The sequence below is a fragment of the Giraffa tippelskirchi genome, chromosome 5, assembly GCF_054371585.1.
Source record: "Giraffa tippelskirchi isolate mGirTip1 chromosome 5, T2T-mGirTip1v1.2.pri, whole genome shotgun sequence".
NCBI lineage: Eukaryota > Metazoa > Chordata > Mammalia > Artiodactyla > Giraffidae > Giraffa > Giraffa tippelskirchi.
The window spans coordinates 152,104,241-152,117,987 of NC_137279.1; the positions used below are offsets into that span (position 1 = coordinate 152,104,241).

General features: G+C 38.7%; 1 long non-coding RNA gene across 5 annotated transcripts in view; it reads right to left on the reverse strand.

The window, feature by feature from the left end:
• Positions 1-13,747, reverse strand: part of LOC145506337 (uncharacterized) — a 788,916-nt gene that overhangs the window by 774,726 nt on the left and 443 nt on the right. The gene's annotated exons all lie outside the window — the stretch shown is intronic.

Genomic DNA, 13,747 nt, shown 5'->3' on the forward strand with positions numbered 1-13,747 from the left:
ATCGTGTCTGATTCCTTGTGACCCCATGGACTGTAGCCTGCCAGGCTCCTCTGTCCATGGAGATACTCTACACCAGAATACTGAAGTGGGTAGCCTTTCCTTTCTCCAGGGGATCTTCCCAAACCAGGGATTGAACACAGATCTCCTGCATTGCCGGTGGATTCTTTACTGTCTGAGCCACCAGGGAAGCCCAAGAATACTGGAGTGGGTAGCCTAGCCTATCCCTTCTGTAGGATATCTTCCTGATCCAGGAATCAAATCGGGGGTCTCCTGCATTGCAGGTGGATTCTTTACCATCTAAGCTACCAGGGAAGCCCCACATATGTGTGTATTTGACCTGAAACAGCATACCAACAACTCTGAGAGGTGAATCAGTATTTAGATTGCTGCCCAGATCCTTTACTAGCCACTGGGAATGGTACACACACACACAAAAAGGACTCTTTGCAGAACAAAAGCTTTGAAAACAGAATTGAACTTGAAACCACAACCTGTAGAAAGCTGGTTGCAATTTGTGGTCTTAACTTAAAGTGGCCAACTGCTAGCTAAAACAAAAATATCAATATTTTTCATAGGATTTAAAAAAGAACCAGAGTCTCATAACATAATATTTAAACTGTCCAAGATATAATCCCAAATTACTTGGTTATAACCAAGAAAACCCTCAGAGGGAAAGAAAATCAAAAAACGCCAATGCTGAAAAGGAAGATTCTGTAATTATTGGATGAAAACTTAAAGCAACTATTATAACAATATTCCAACAAAGTCAAATATCTTGAAATAAATAGAATGGTAGAAAATCTTGAAATAAAACAGCAATTGAAAAGAACCATCAAATGGAAATGTTAGAACTAAAAATATAACAGTAAACTTAAAAACTTACTGGATGGGATCCATAGCAGAATGGAGATGATAAAGGAAAGATTAGTAAACTTGAAAATAGAGCAATAGAGACTATATAATCTGAAAAACAGGAAAATATGAAAAAATTAAATGGAAAATCAGGAACCTCTGGTACAATAATAAAAGGTCTGATATTATTATTATGAGTTCCAGAGAGAGTGAAGTAAGAGTATGCTAATAAATCATATAAATATATCAGTTCATCATCAGTTCAGTCGCTCAGTCATGTCTGACTCTTTGCAACCCCATGAACCGCAGCACGCAAGGCCTCCCTGTTCGTCACCAACTCCCGGAGTCTACTCAAACTCATGTCCATCGAGTTGGTGATGTCATCCAACCATTTCATCCTCTGTCGTCCCCTTCTCCTCCTGCCCTCAATCTTTCCCAGCATCAGGGTCTTTTCCAATGAGTCAGCTCTTTGCATCAGGTGGCCAAAGTATTGGAGTTTCAGCTTCAACATCAGCCCTTCCAATGAACACCCAGGACTGATCTCCTTTAGGATGGACTGGTTGGATCTCCTTGTAGTCCAGGGGACTCTCAAGAGTCTTCTCCAACACCACAGTTCAAAAGCATCAATTCTTCAGCGCTCAGCTTTCTTTATAGTCCAACTCTCACATCCAGACATGACTACTGGAAAAACCATAGCCTTGACTAGACAGACCATTGTTGGCAAAGTAATGTCTCTGCTTTTTAATATGCTGTCTAGGTTGGTCATAACTTTTCTTCCAAGGAGTAAGCATCTTTTAATTTCATGGCTGCAATCACCATCTGCAGTGATTTTGGAGCCCAGAAAAATAAAGTCAGCCACTGTTCCCACTGTTTCTCCATCTATTTGCCATGAAGTGATGGGACCAGATGCCATGATCTTAGTTTTCTGAGTGTTGAGCTTTAAGCCAACTTTTTCACTCTCCTCTTTCACTTTCATCAAGAAGCTCTTTAGTTCTTCTTCACTTTCTGCCATAAGGGTGGTGTCATCTGCATATCTGAAGTTATTGATATTTCTCCTGGCCATCTTGATTCCAGCTTGTACCTGCTCCAGCCCAGCATTTCTCATGATGCACTCTGCATATAAGTTAAATAAGCAGGGTGACAATATACAGCCTTGACGTACTCCTTTTCCTATTTGGAACCAGTCTGTTGTTCCATGTCCAGTTCTAACTGTTGCTTCCTGACCTGCATACAGGTTTCTCAAGAGGCAGGTCAGGTGGTGTGGTATTTCCATCTCTTTCAGAATTTTCCACAGTTTGTTGTGAGCCACACAGTCAAAGGCTTTGGCATAGTCAATAAAACAGAAATAGATGTTTTCCTGGAACTCTCTTGCTTTTTTGATGATCCAGCGGATGTTGGCAATTTGATCTACACATATATATATTTGAAGAAATAATGGTTTAAAACTACCCAAATGTAGAGAAAAATGCACAAATCTGCAAGTTCAAGAAATTCAGTAAACCCAAACAAAGCTATGCCCACATTCACCATAACTGAACTGATGAAAACTATAGACAAAGAAAAAAACATGAAAGCAGCCAGAGAGAAATAATGTATTACTTATAGGGAAACACTTATTCAAATTAACAGCTGTCTCATGGAGGCCAGAAGGAAATGGAACATTTTAAAAATGCTAAAATAATTTTTAACTCAGAATTCCATATACAGAGAAGATATCTTTTATGAATGAAAGTAAAATAGACATAGTCTCAGATGAAGATAACTAAACTATGAGAATTTCTTGCAAGTAGATTTGTTCCAAAAGAATTGTTAAAGGAACTTCTTCAGACAGAAGAGAAACACCCAGAAGATGCCTGCAGCATTGAGAATGAAGAAAGAGCAAGAGAAATGATAAATATAAGAGCAAATATAATAGACTATTTCTATTCTCTGTACTTCTTTAAAATATGTTTGATATTTGAAAGCAAGAATTATAACACTGAGTTTTAAATGTGTATATATACAATACATAAGATAATTACATCATTATAAGGTGAGATTAAAAACTATATAGTAAAAAATTAAGTGGGTGCATGAAGGATCATCTGTAGGAAGACTACAGGAAGATCATCTATAGGAAGAATCTAAATGTAAAGATTCCAACTGCAATGCGACTGTCTATAGGAAAATGAATTTCAAAGTCAGAAGCAAGGTTAATCAAGAATAGATTGGGGAGTAGTATAATATGAAATCCTCACACAGTCTATAAGCATCCTCATGATCCTAACCCATCATGAGGATTGCTTACCTCTCCAGCTTCATCTCACTCTTCAATTCCTTGCACTATATTCCCTAGTCAGATAAAAACTATTCCCTGGTGGCTCAAACAGTAAAGAATCTGCCTGTAATGCAGGAGAGACTGGGGTCCAGTCTCTGTGTCTGGAAGATCCCTGGAAAAGGGCATGGCAATTATGCCTGGGAGAATTCCATGGACAGAGGAACCTGGTGGGCTGCAGCCATGGGGTTGCAAAGAGTCAGACGTGATTGAGCAACTAACACAAACAGTCCATACTAACAAACGTCCATGACTCTGTATAAGTTACTCCTTCTCAAGAGACTTCCTCTTTCTGTTTCTTCACCTTGCTAACTTCAACTGATTTGTCAAGATTAGCTCAGGTGTTACAGCCCACACAGGACCTCCCAAAGTCAGGTTTTATGACTTTTCTATGCAGTCTACATACATATTATTATATGGATATGTATATTATTGGAGATTTTGTTGTTGTTGCTGTTGTTCAGTTGTTCAGTCAGGTCCGACTCTTTATGATCCCATGGACTACACACACCAGGCTTCCCTGTCCTTTACTATCTCCCACAGTTTGCTCAAACTCATGTCCATTGAGAGGATGATGCCATCCAACCATCTCATCCTCTGTCGCCCCCTTTTCATACTGCCATCAATCTTTCCCAGCATCAGGGTCTTTTCCATTTAAGACAATTCAGGGCTACCCCCTTAGTTGGCAGTAGTACAGCTCCCTGTACTTATGGGCCATACACCAAAAGGGTGGATGTCCTAAGAAAAATCTAGGGGCTTCTCTGGTGGCTCAGACAGTAAAGAAATCTGCCTGCAATGCGGGAGACTGGATTCAATCCCTGGGTTGGGAAGATCCTCTGGAGGAGTGCATGGCAACCCATTCCAGTATACTTGCCTGGAGAATCCCCATGGACAGAGGAGCCCAGCAGGTTACAGACCACGGGATTGCAAAGAGTCAGACAAGACTGAGCAACTAAGCACACACATAAGGAAGGTGGCTAGGGAAAAGGGATGTTGTATAATCAATCAATAAATGTCCACTATAGTAGGAGATAATGTTCCTTGTTCTATGAATTTCCTGCAGAGTCATTTACAGTCCTCATGCAGTCTTTTCTGACCAAAAACATCACAAACTGCCCCTCCTTTACAAATTCCTTTCTACCAATGTTTTTGTCATACCCTGGGTTTACCAGATTGCCCATCTATGTAATACAGTTATGAAGCAGTCCACTAAAGGATTTTTTTTCTGATTTGGGAATTCATACATACATATATACATCATTACATTCATATCTTAAACTAGTATAGTTGTACAGCTAAAGACCAATTGATTATTAATGAATCACTTTTCACTGAAAAATACAAAAAATACATTAAACAAAGGGGAATCCAGACATTTGATGGTTGTATATTATATTAGCATTTTCCACATATACTCACTAAAATTCACTAATGATTATTACTTCCTGGAAGACAGTAAAAGTACTGACTAAGCAGAGTTAAAAGAGAACAAAGAATTTGCACTAAAGTTCAAAGAAAAATACAAGTCTATAAAATGACATATGATATGAAGACCAGAATTTCCTCCTTCCTTATTATTACCTCTCCACAAGAAGAGACAAAGGATGAAGCAGAAAAAAGCAGATAGAATAAAAGAAGACATAAGAGAAAAGTACTTTATGTGAATGGCTGTAAGGAAAGTTCTGCATTAATAGCAGAATATAAGTTATAAAACTGTATTACCTATTGTCATACACGACACACACACACACACACAATCATGCATTAGAATTATTAAAAAAGCAGAAACCCAAGGTGGGAGGTGGAGAACCTAAACACTGTAGTATTCAAGTATAGTAAAATCCTAACCAAAATAAAATTGAAAATTACTTAAAATCTTTTCCTATAATTTTAATACACATTTTTAACCATTAAGAAGACATCAAAGGAAAGTGATTTATTTTAGAAAGATGTTCAACAATATTAAAACCAATAGTATTCTGATTAAACAGAAAATTCTGACTAGCTAGTATACCCTATATACATTCAAGTGTTTTATAATTTGAATTTAAATTTATATACACACTGTGTATTCACACACACAATATACAGTTTTGATAGAAATTAACTTAAATTCTAAAATGCAGAATTTCCACTTTAAAACTATTAGATCTTGGTGTTAGTTTTTAAGGAAATGTTCAACTTCCTATCTCTAAAGGATTCTAAATCTATTGTGGTTTACAAGCAATCAAGTCTAAATCAATACACTTGTGTGTGTACGCACAGAGTCGTGTCTGACCAGGCTCCTCTGTCCATGGAACTGTCCAGGCATGAACACAGGAGTGGGTTGCCCTATGCTTACATGCAGCTAAACAGAGAACTCCAACGATAGTCCACTAAAGAGCTAATATGCAAGTATGTGAAGGCATTTACATAAACCACAGGAAGAAAAGTAGAAAAGGATTCATCACCACCTTTTTATTGTGTTCTCCCATATATGTATGAATGAGGTATCTCAGAATCATCATTGCTATTTTTATTATTATGGCTGTTGTTAACCAGCTCAACTGCAAATTCCTACTTTTCCTTATAGTTTCCATTAAGTCTCAGCTAAGCAGCCTTCCCCCTTAGTCTTGGGTCCTTCTTTCTCTTATGCTCCAATGCACTCTGAACACATCTCCATTATAACCATTAAATTCTTGCATCTAAATTACTTATGTGCATGATCACTTCCAAAGTAAGTTTTAATCTCCTAGAGAAAGATATTCTATCATTTTGCCTAAGTAACTTCGATTTTATTGGAGTTCAATATATATTCCTTTAATGAATAATCAATCAAAACTCTGTATCAGAGATTAATTTCTTCAATTAATTATATAGACTAAGAGTTGAGATGGCAAGACAGCTTTTCTGACATGTTTTCACTTCCCACACTCTTTGTATTACTAAGGAATGGCCCATAATTTCCTTCTTAATAGACAGAGGAAGTATTTCTATTCCCATCAAAGTCCAGCATCTCTACTTCTATTCTGTTGGGGAAACACTAACTGAAACCACCCACCCTCTCCAGACACCATAATAATTATATGCATGAGTAATTTTACCACAGGAGGTCCTGGTAAAGAACATGCAACTAATAAGCTATTACCAACTGGAAGAATTGGGGAAAGGTCAAAAGGAGATGCCACATGTCCTACCAACCTCCCAGAATCCTCCTCACTGGAATCCATCTTGGCTGAGCAATGCGTGCACCACCAGGAAGAACCCTAAATCAGAATGACTGGCCACAGACAGCACAGAAACTAATCCCATAAAACGAAGACTGTGAGCCATGCGGCGGAGCAGTCCTCCTGGGTTCCCTTATCCTGCTGCTCTTCACCTGTCTGTCCCTTCCCAATAAAGTCTCTTGCTTTGTGAGTCTCAGCACATGTCTCCTCGGACAATTCATTTCCAAGAGATAGACAAGCCACTCCGGAGCCTGGAAGGGGTCTCACTTCCTGCAACAATTCCATTCCCTCTGAGTCTTTTATGGGGTTTGCTCTCACAATTATCCCCTTTTCTGCATCACCAATTATTTTCTTGAAGTTAATTATTCCCATCAGCTTACAAATGTCTCGTAATCTTGTATCTTTAATTATAAATACATCAAATAGAAATAAACTCCCCTCTTCCAACTACCTTCATATTTCTCACCTCCTCTTCACTGCAGAACTTCATGAACCTGTTAGTGATGTCTGTGTTAACCTCCTTATTCCCATTCTCTTGTCAAGTCACTCTAACTGTGCTTCATTCTTTTCCCACTACACTAAGACTGCTCTTTTGAAGGTGTTGCTGATCTCCATGTCACCAACCCCCACAGACATGTCTCTACTATAATAATCCTGCTCAATCTCTCAGGTCATTATAAAGGATGGCCCATTCCCTTCTAGAGGGAGTTTATCCTCTCGGCTTCCTGAACACACAGGCTAGTTTCTTTTCCTATCTCAATGACTGTCTCTTCTCAGACTTCTTTGCTAACTCTTCTTCCTTGTGACTCAGTGATGAGCTCCATTCTCTTTGTCCACATCTCTTCCTATAATTTTAAATTTAATCTATATACAGATTCCTCTCAAATTTCGTTATGTAATTCTGTTTTCTCTGTAAAACTTAGGAATCTTATGTCCACCTACATATTTGACTTCTGCATTTAAATTTCTACTTGGCATCCCATAATTAATAAGTCCAATGAAGAAATCTGTGTTCATATTTGTTCTTCCCCTAATCTTTTCTATCAGAATAAATTCTACTACTGTTTATCCAGTTGATTTCTTAAGAAAAATGAGGATCTTTATATTAGTCATGTATCACTGTGTAACAATTCTCTCAAAACTTAATAGCTTAAGACAATGAACATTTAATGTTTTAAATGTATAGTTTCTATAGGTCAGGAGTTCAGATATGACTTAGCAGCTCTAACTCAGGGACCCTCCTAAGACTGCAGTCAAGGTGCTCCCCAAGGCTAGCCATCCAAAGCCTAGCTGGGGCTGGAGTTTCCCATGGTGGCTCACTCACTCACTGCTGGATACCAAACCGATGGCTTCAGCTCCTCTCCACAGGAACTTCTCCAGATGATTTCCTGAGTAGCCTCAGCATATGACAGCTAATTTCTCCCAAAGTGAAAGACCCAAGAGATAGCAAGATTTGAGCAGGAATTTCTTTTCTGATCTGGTGTCAAGAATCACACTGTCACTTGTACAATATCCTACTGGTTGCAGAGGTTAGCCATACTTGGTTTGTGATGGGATGACCCAAGGACATAAATACCAGGAAGCATGACTCATTAGGGGCTCTCTTGGAAGCTGGCTAATACAATTTTGCATAGGGAAAAAATCACATAATTGAATTCTTCATAGTCCTTTCAATCTCAAATGTTTATTTCCTGTAAATTATTCTATTAAACACAAGCACAACACAGAAAAATATAGAATACGGCAGCCTAACTATAAGACCCCATCTTCCTACTTCTCTTCCAAAACTCAGTAGACTTGGATAGTGCATTTGAAACCATGAGCTTTACTAGAGGCTTTGGAGAAATGAGTTAAGGACTTCCATCTACTGTGTACTAGACAGGAGAGCAGAGGTCTCAGGAAGTAAAACTCCCCTCGAAAGACAAAACACCAAAAAACAAAAACAAAACCTCGCCATCAACCAATTAGAGAATGGTACACAAGCTGATCACCTACCATGCAGCTCCTCTCCCTCACCTGGCCTTTAAAATTGTTTCCCTGAAAACCTGTTGGAGAGTTAGGGGTTTTTGAACATTAGCTCCCACACTCCTTGTTTGGCACCTGTAATAAACACTGCACTTTCCTTCAGCACAACCCATTGTCAGTAGATTGGCTTTAATGTACCCCAGTGAGTAGACTCAAGTATGGTTTGACAACATTTACATGACAAAGATCTAAACAAACTAAAAAAAAATTATGAATCATGTAATCAAATTATAGGAATATAAGTTAGCCTCAGAAAGACTAAAACTAGCACTCACTAGCTCTCCTTTTCCTTTTTTGAATCAGTGCATTTTAACAGAAGACTCCATTCAGTTGTAATTATAGCCACCACTGGCTCCTAGCTCATATCTTCTCAGTTACCAGAAAGGGAAAACTCTTCCATCTTGACTCAGTTTGAAAAAAATCTCAGAGGGCTCAGCTTAACTCAGCTTGGTCAGCTTGGTCACCTCATTGAGTCAGGGAAGCAAATTGTTACAAATCAGCTGGACATAGGGAAGATGGAAGAGTCCATTCAGAATACATGCCACAGTGGGAGAATTAGTATTCCAAATAAGGAAGTATGCTACCCTCAAAAGAAATAAGAGAGAGTTGCCAAACAAAACAATGAATGTCAACTATACTTCCAACCGTAAACTATAGCATCTGTCTGCATACCTGAGGATACAGGAATTTGGACATGGATGGCTGAAAGTAAAAAGTAGGTATTTTAAAATATTTCCATGGATGTACCCAGCCTTTGGGGCTTCCTTGGTAGCTCAGCTGGAAAAGAATCCACCTGCAATGCCAGAGACCCCACTTCAATTCCTGGGTTGGGAAGATGTGATGAAGAAGGGATAGGCTAACCACTCCAGTATTCTTGGGCTTCTCTGGTCGCTCAATTGGTAAAGAATATGCTTGTAATCTGGGAGACCTGCAATGTGGGAGACCTGCAATGTTAGAGACCTATTAAGAAGAGGTGGCAAGAATACACAGAAGAACTACACAAAAAGATCTTCATGACCCAGATAACCACGATTGTGTGATCACTCACCTAGAGCCAGACATCCTGGAGTGTGAAGTCAATGGGCCTTAGGAAGCATCACTAAGAACAAAGCTAGTGGAGGTGAAGGAATTCCAGCTGAGCTATTTTAAATCCTAAAAGATGATACTGAGTGCTGCACTTAATATGCCAGCGAATTTTGAAAACTCAGTAGTGGCCACAGGACTGAAAAAGGTCAGTTTTTATTCCAATCCAAAAGAAAAGCAGGGCCAAAGAATGTTAAAACTACCACACAATTGCATCATCTCACATGCTAGCAAAGTAATGCTCAAAATTCTCCAAGCTAGGCTTCAACAGTAAATGAACAGAGAACTTCCAGATATTCAAGCTGGGATTTAGGAAAGGGAGAGGAACCAGGAATCAAACTGCCAACATCCGTTGGATCACAGAAAAAGCGAAAAAATTCCAGAAAAATATCTACTTCGGCTTCACTGACTATGCTAACACCTCTGACTTTTTGAATCACAACAAACTGTGGAAAATTCTTCAAGAGATGGGAATACCAGACCACCTGACCTGTCTCCTGAGAAATCTGTATGCAGATCAAGAAGCAACAGTTAGAACCGGACATGGAACAAGGGACTGGTTCCAAATTGGGAAAGGAGTACATCAAGGCTGTATATTGTCGCTTTGCTTATTTAACTTATATGCAGAGTACATCGTGAGAAATGCCAGACTGGATGAAGCACAAGCTGGAATCAAGATTTCAAGGAGAAGTATCAATAACCTCAGATATGCAGATGACACCACTCTTATAGCAGAAAGCAAAGAGGAACTAAAGAGCCTCTTGATGAAGGTAAAAGAGGAGAGTGAAAAAGCCGGCTTAAAACTCAAGATTCAAAAATCTAAGATCATGGCATCTGGTCCCGTCACTTCATGGCAAATAGATGGGGAAACAATGGAAACAGTGACAGACTTTATTTTGGGGTGCTTTAAAACTACTGCAGATGGTTTACTGCAGCCATGAAATTAAAAGTTACTTGCTCCTTGGAAAAAAAGCTATGACAAACCTAGAAAGCATACTGAAAAGCAGAGACATTACTTTACCAACAAATGTCCATCTAGTCAAAGCTATGGTTTTTCCAGTAGTCATGCATGGATGTAAGAGTTGGACCATAAAGAAAGCGGAGAACTGAAGAATTGATGCTTTTGAACTATGGTGTTGGAGAAGACTCTTGATTGAGAGTCCCTTGGACTGCAAGGAGATCAAACCACTCAATCACAAGGGAAATCAGTCCTGAATATTCACTGGAAGGACTGATGCTAAAGCTGAAACTCTAATACTTTGCCTACTTGATGTGAAGAAGTGACTCATTGGAAAAGACCCTGATGCTGGGAAAGACAGAAGGTAGGATGAGAAGGGAACAATGGAGGATGAGATGGCTGGATGGCATCACCGACTCGATGGGACATGAGTTTGAGCAAGCTCCAGGAGTTAGTGATGGACAGGGAAGCCTGGTGTGACCCCAGTCCATGGGGTCACTAAGAGTCAGACACAACTGATTGACTGAACTGAACTGACTGATCCAGCCTTCACTGAGACTCATCTCAGTTACTGATGATAAATTTTAAAAAATCTTTTATAAGAATACATAAAGAAAATTAATGCACACAATTAAAACACCAGCAGTTCAAAGACAAGCATCCTTTTGGAGCATTTTAGAGTGAGTTACTATGTAACTCAGACGGTAAAGAATCCTCCCGTAATGTGGGAGACCTGGGTTCGATCCCTGGGTTGGGAAAATCCCCTGGAGGAGGGCATGGCAACCCACTCCAGTATTCTTGCCTGGAGAATCTCCATGGAGGAGCCTAGCGGGCTACAGTCCATGGGGTGGCAAAGAGTTGGACACGACTGAGCAACTAAGCATAGCATGTAAAACATAAGAGAGGAAAGGAAATTGGACCAATGAATTTAAAGCTCAGTTGGAAGAATTCTCTCAGAACTTAAAGGGAAAATAATAATAAAATGAAAATTATAGGAGGATGGACTTAAGAAAAAGAAGATAGTGCCAGGAAATAAAATAATCGATAATACTAGTTTCAGAAGCAGGGAGGAAAACAAACTGGAGCAGTATAAGAGAACTGGAAATTTTCTCAGATCATACCAAATATTAGTCAATACTCATGAACTCAAACTCTAAACATAGCATGGTGGAATGGCTAAATTTCAAGGATAACTGACAATATGCAGAAAGATTTCATAAAACGTTTCCTAGGAAAGATAATTTACTTATACCACCTATATATAAACTTTCCTTTAGTGATAAAAAACTCATCTGTTCACCAATTATTTATTAAGTTACTACTATGTACTGTTCAGCAGCAGCTAGAGATAGAGCAATGAACAAACTACAGTCTAAATTCAATTTTTTAATTTAAAAAATTAAACTGCAAGGCAAGTGGAGAAAACTTACCAAGACAGATAATCTCTGTCAAGGTGGAAAAATTTGTTTCATCATATTTTATGTCTCTTCATATTTAAGAGGTGATGCATTCATTTCATTTTACTTTGTGATATTCATTCTGTCAATTAGAACTAGGTTCAGCCACAAAAGTAAGTTAACAGAGGCCTATTTCTTACACATGTAAGTCCACAGGTAGGACATCTATGGGCATTCTAGCAGATCAGTTCCATGAAATCTTCAGAGAACTCAGACTCCTCCATCCTTAAGACTGCACCTTGTACTATCCTGCCATGCCCAACCACACACAAACACTCCCCCAAAACTGTTTGGGGAATCTAAGGAATCTGCATTTTAACAGATATCCCAAGTAATCCAAATGCAGGTGGTTTATAACCCACGTGAGACATTCTGACGTCAAAGAACGAGGAAAAGATGATAAAGTGACTCTTAAAACCTTGGTACTGAGAGAAATAAAAAATAACTTCTAAGAATCAAACTATGAAATCAATAAACAGTTGCTAAGAGCAAAGATATGTAAAGTCACCTTAACATAAGCCAAACCACCCATGTTTGACAAAACCTTGAATTTTAGATACTTTCTTATCTAAAGAAATGGTCAGAGGATGGTGGGTGATGCAGAGTGAGCCCACAAACAATATGGAAGTCACTAAATAAGAGTCTCAGAGGTCTTCTCAAGATGTGACACTTACATCTTATTACACGCCTTGTCAGAACTCCTCCAACGATTTTCTTACAAAAAATTTAGATGTACTTTTATTGTTTTTGTTGTTGCTACTGATGTTGTTTAGCTGTTAAGTCGAGTCTGGCTCTTTTGCATCCCCATAGACTGTAGACCATCAGGCTCCTCTGTCCATGGGATTTCCCAGGGAAAAATACTGGAGTGTGTTGCCATTTCCTTCTCCAGGGGATCTTCCTCACCCAGGGAGCAAAGAAGTCTCCTGCACTGGCAGGTGGATTCTTTACCACTGAGCCACCAGGGAAGCCCACTTTTATTGTTACCTTTTATAATGTTTCAGATGAAGCTTTATAATTTGAAATTAATTTTGTGCCATTAATGGTATCCCCTGTCAGGTAATATTACATAAAAACAAGTAATATTAGTCTGTGGCTACTCATACTGAAGTCTGTATATGAGATAATGTTCAACTAGGAAGCCAGACAAAAAATGCAAAATAAATTTTGACTTCCACATTCTCATCTTCTTTCATTCTGAAGGGAAACAGGAAACAAAAGAAAAAAGAAAACCCTAGAACAATGTGTCATAAAGCCAGATTTAAAAAATGGTTAACACTATTTTGTAATATCTATTACTGTACTTCTTTTCCTGAACACAAATGCAAAACTGAGTTGATTATTCCTATCCACTAAGAGCTTTTTGAAAACTCCAATCCATTGGTCTGTTCAGAAAAGATATGTATCTCCAACGAAATAACCCTAAATGCAATAGGTAAGTAAACTCTGCACATAATTATACTACTTCTCTTTAAAAATTTTCTCTTACCTCTCCTTTTTACTATGGTCTATCCTTTCAAATTGTCGTTTAATTTCCAAATTAATTCTTCCACGTCTTCAATTCACTCAGGTATTTTCTCAGTGTCTGAACTAAGGGACTCCCACCACCAAACAGTTTCAAACTGGTGATAGAACGTTTATTAAAAGTACGAAGTCTGAGATCTGCCAACAGGACCTGAGATTCTGAGCAAGTTCTGGGAACTTTAGTTTCTGTACCTCCATGATTTAAATAAAACCAGGATTCTCGTCTGATGAGATAGATTTTAAGGGAAGCAGTTTGGCAAGTTTTGAATCACCTATCACAGCCGTCCGTATACTGATGGAAAACCACTAAGCTCCATTTAACTACCCAATT